We start from the raw sequence: 5,477 nt of genomic DNA, 5'->3' as shown, positions 1-5,477 counted from the left end.
AAGGTTGACATCCACTGAACTAATCCCACCATACCAACAGCCATTATTATTATTATTATTATTATTATTATTATTATTATTAATATTATTATTATTATTATTATCATTATTATTATTATTATTATTATTATTATTATTATTATTATTATTTCCCTATTGTTACCAGTCTAATCTTAATTTCTGTTATTCACTTATTATTTCCATGTTCTAATCGTTTGAAGAACAAAGCTTAGCATGATAAAATAGTCCGAATTTTAAATCCATCGATAACAGAAATGTTAATTCCTTTCCAGTGTATGTCTGAATCTCTAAAGAAACCATCGTTTTCCTCATTAGAGCAATCTACTGAAATAGGATCTCATGTTTGTAAACAAGTGAAACACTAAAACACTAAACATTAAATGGAAATACGGAAGTGATATCTAGTCTCTGGAAAATGTTGCCCAAAATGTCATTAAACTCTTTATGTTGAGAAACTGTTTCCTTTGCGGTGTAAGAGTTTCTCATTTGCCAAACTTGCATGAATAAGTTTCAAACCTGCAGATTAAAGTTAAACAGTTTTGGGATTTTCCAAAACTTTCTAACCAGCATTCCCTTACAGGGGCCACAGCGAAGGGTTTTTATAGGTACTTGCATGTGCTTTCGAACGAACATGGTAAAATGACTATGGAGGTCCTGAAGCGAACAAGGTTTTCATGCTATATAGCAGCCCTTAAAGCAGCGGTTCCCAACTACTTTTGGTCATTACCCTACTTTTTCCAGAATCTTAGCTAGCACCAAACTCGTTACCCTCAGACTATTACTGCTATTACTAATTATAGTAAAACTAATAATAACAATTGTTATCCTTATAGTGATGTTGATGTTATAATAAACAACAAAAACAACAATGTTAATATTGATAATTATTGTCAAAGTAATAAAAATGACTTATGGTAATAAGAGCAATATGGATAGCAAATTATCCAACAATCCAACCCTAAAAAAAAACAAGTAAACTGTCCACCTAAATATTCATTAACTTTTTCTATTTCGAATTCTCAATTATCCTCATTGCAACGCGAAATTTAATAGAATATAGGAAGAAATACGTAACTCTTCCAGATTTCTAAGAAAAGTACTTTTCTTCTAAATCTCAAATTTCCCTTCTGAAATATGATATTGACAAACTTTACTTTGTTTACTACATGTGGACGGCACGTCCACATGTAGTAAACAAAGTAAAGTTTGTATGTTTACTTGTTTGTTCATGTGGATATTGTTTTGTTTTCAGTCTCTCTTCTCTTGTTTGCCTGATTTGATTTAACTTTTATTTTTCATATATTTTTCTTTTTACTATTCCATGCTTTCCTTAATATTTGTTTGTTTGTTTTAGATTAATATGACCTTGCAAAAAATGTTTTCATGTTGAAGTGGTTAAAATAAGTCTGTTTTTATAATTTATATATGAAAGATCTATATTAAAGCTGCTACTGTTCTTTAAATCTTATATATTAATCGTTCATTACATCTCATAATTTATTTAATTCCTTGTTTTCTTACCTCACTGGCCTATTTTAGTCTGTTGGAGCCCTTGAACTTATAGCATCCTGCTTTTCCAACTAGGATTGTAGCCTAGCTAATAATAATAATAATAATAATAATAATAATAATAATAATAATAATAATAATAATAATAATAATAATAATAATAATGATTTGCTTTCAGTATCAGAAATAAATTTGAAATTCTTGTGTGATACAAGGTTTGATGCTCGTTGTGTTAATAAAAAAAGGATATTTATTCAATTACAGTAGAACCTCGGTTTACGAGTTTAATTAGTTCTTGGAGAGACCTCGTAACCTAAAATTCACATTCCACAAAAAATATTTTTCCTATAAGAAATGCAGGAAATTCACACGATTTATTGCACACGTCCATAAATAGATTTATAAACTTTTTTTAAAGTTAGTAATGGTAATTATCGAACAAGGTACAATCCCTGACTTCAGAAATGAATACTAATTGAAAATTAAAAATTAAAATATTGAATAATTAAATCGTATTTCACCTTTGAAGAGAGTTGTTGGTGGTATAAGGGAGGAGGAGGAGGACGAGGAAGAGGAGGAGGAGGAGGAGGAGGAGGCAGTAACTGCTTGTAGGAAGAATCTCCCTTCATGAAAACGTTTCGTAAAATATCGGGAGTTCTCTCTCTCTCTCTCTCTCTCTCTCTCTCTCTCTCTCTCTCTTCTATCTCTCTCTCTCTCTCTCCTCTCTCTCTCTCTCTCTCTCTCTCTCTCTCTCTCTCTCGAATGTCATTTGCTACCACTAAGTGAATAGACTAATTTACACTTTCAGGAAACTTTGTCGTTTTTTGTTTACACTCTTGCTTTGAACTTTAACTATCACAATGAACCTGATTGATTGATTATGATTTATCTAGCCACATGAACATGATCGTAGATATATTCATATTCCCCATCTGGCATTGTAAATATTGATCTATGAATGCCTAAAAAAAAAAACAGGATGGATTCCACAGTTGTATATAACAGTGGTTCTCAAACTTTTCAGCCCGCGACCCCCCAAACGATATTGCTAAAGGCATGTGACCCTCGCCTTTCCCCGAAGTGCTTCTGACACACACACACACACACACACACACACACACACAGTACATGCCTATGCCCCGAATCATAAGAACATAATAACAACAAACATGATAAGATAAATGCAAAAAATATACGCATTATAGAGTTAACTAATTTATTACTTGTAGAAAAAATCACAATCTTTAAAGACAAAATAGCCAAAGCAATACAGTCTATTTAAATTTATAGAATTAATGTTAAATCCGCACAGGCACTCACACTTTGCTAACTGCTTCAAGAGAAAAAATAAGTATGAAATTAGAATTATACCTTTGTTGAAGAAAGCTACTGCAGATAGCATAAATTATGTCAGTGTTTGTAAACTTTAGCACAATAAAGAAAAAATTACTGGTATCTTTATACCAAAATTTAGATATTCAGGCTGGGCTTAAAATGATTAACAAAATAATTATAGCGTTTGACTTGGGTGCTGATATTACAAATTTGCTGAAACCTAAAATCAGCTAATGATCTATAATTCTCATATGAGACAGTATACCCACACAAACATCCAGTAGACTCAAAGCTATTTCATACCCTTTTGGTTTCAAAATCAATATTTTGGAAAATTTTGGAAATTATGTCTGAGATAATATTTTTTTTCTTTTTTTTTTTGGCTTTAGAAGAACTGTATGAATTTCTTGTGAAATAATTACTTATTTAGTAACTGTTAAAATAAAAGTACAATATTCATGGAAGTTTAATGACAATGATCAATATTTAGGCCCAACCATGGGGCTCCACTAGCAGTGATTAGTTAATTATATCCCTATTCCACAGTGAAAACAGTATATACACAGGCCTAAGTTTATCATGAATAACTAACATCAATTAGTGAGATACATGGGCCTGCTTTTTTGAGCACAGTAACTCCATCCTGGGTTTGATACCAGAGATGGCAACTCGGAGATCATCCTCCACCCTGAGTCATGATCGGTATTTGTTTTTTATATAAGTCAGTGCCGAAAAAGTCTTTTCACATAAATAGGTTGATCCAAAAGGAAGTAATACATCCATTGCTGCAATGGATAATCGTGGATATTCCCTTGCAATTGAAATCCAGAACTCATCCAGTGTGGTTGAGCCAAACGATGCCTGTAAAGTCCGATCACTGGAGAGCTCCAGCAGCTCATCCTCCATGTCGGATGATAAGTGATCCCCTGTAGCAGTGAATGGTTGCCGTATCCAGTCATATTGTTGTGGGGTTGTCTCTTTTGGGAAGTATTTCTTGAAGTGGTCCACAAGACCTTATAGGTGAGTCGTGATCATTACCTTCACGTTATCGACGCTTAATTCATTCTCCGCCATAAATTCTTCCACCTCAGGAAACATTTCAACACTGCCCCCATCAACTCGCACAGCCCATCGTTTCTGCTTCCTTGTAAATGCATCAATTTTGTCAGAAAGAATCAAGATGTTCGTGTTTGGGCCTTGTAGTGATAAATTCAGCAGATTAAGTCTTTCGAATATACAAGACAAATATGCTAGACTTGCTAACCAGTCAGGGTCAGTCAGATAGTCAGCAAGTTGGGACTCAGATTTGATCAGGAACAGGCGCACCTCATCTCGTAGTTCGTACAAGCGGCTGAGAACTTTGCCTCGGGACAGCCACCTGACTTCTGTGTGGAACAACAGTGCTTCATGCTCCGAGCCCATCTCATTGCAGAGTGTGGAGAACAGCCTGGCATTTATGGGACGTGTTTTGATGTAATTTACTATTTTAATCGCAGTTTGAAGAACACTGCTTAACTCTGGATTGAGTGCTTTGCTAGCAAGAGCTTCCTTGTGAATAATACAATGTGTAAAATTTATGTGAGGTGCCACTTGTAAAACTTTTGCTTTAAGTCCTTTCCTCTTACCCAACATTGCCCCAGCACCGTCTGTGCACACACCAACACACTGGTCCCAAGACAAGCCCTCCTTTTGTATTTTGGTGTCTAGCTTTGTGAAAATGTCACTACCTGTACAGGTCCCCTCTAGTACAGTGCAAAAAAGCATGTCTTCTTGAAGTTTTCCACCAAAACTGTATCTAATGAATGCAAGTAATTGTGCAGAATTTGATATGTCTGTCGACTCATCTAGCTGCAAAGCATACTTCTTTCCCTTAACCCTCTCAATCAGCTGACACTTAATGTAATTTGAAATGTCATTAATTCGTCGAGTAATGGTGTCGTTAGACAGCGGGACTGTTTCCAGCTCACGGGCCATCTTATTACCATGCATAATCCGACTCATAGTCACTGCACCAGGTTTCATGAGGGTTTCCCCAATGGTATGTGGCTGCTTGGACTGTGCAATTAGGTATGCTACCTCAAATGATGCCATCTGAGCTTTGGCAGAGGTGGTGGTTTTCTGAGCTAGCACTTGTTTTTTACCCTGCAACTCTCCCTCCTTTCGACGGAAAAATTCTATTGGTTTATCAGCATGAGAAGGATGCTTGCTTTGCAAAAGCCTTTTCATTTTCACAGGCTTTAAGCTTTCATTTGCAAGTACTTCTGAGCACATAACACATTGGGGGTACTGCATCTTATCAATGGTAAAACTAGTGAATCCGAATTTTATAAATTCTGCTTGATATTTCCGAAGTTTGGGTTTGGATGATTGGTCATACTGGGAGGTCTTACCCTTACGTTTGTCTTGCCTTTTATCTATATTTGAAGTAGAACTGGTAGATGGTAGTTCGGAAGGAATCTCATCAGTTGTTTCTGAGACACTGTTGTCAGTATCTGATGTTCCTTCCTTGTTTGCAGTCCTACGAATTATCCATCGCTCCATGTTGCTTAATATGTATATAGCTTGCTATCAAAAATTGTCCCTAAACACACACGAGGCAGCTGTGACTGAGG

Source organism: Palaemon carinicauda, chromosome 17 (genome assembly GCF_036898095.1).
Source record: "Palaemon carinicauda isolate YSFRI2023 chromosome 17, ASM3689809v2, whole genome shotgun sequence".
Lineage (NCBI taxonomy): Eukaryota > Metazoa > Arthropoda > Malacostraca > Decapoda > Palaemonidae > Palaemon > Palaemon carinicauda.
This window is presented reverse-complemented; position numbering follows the sequence as displayed.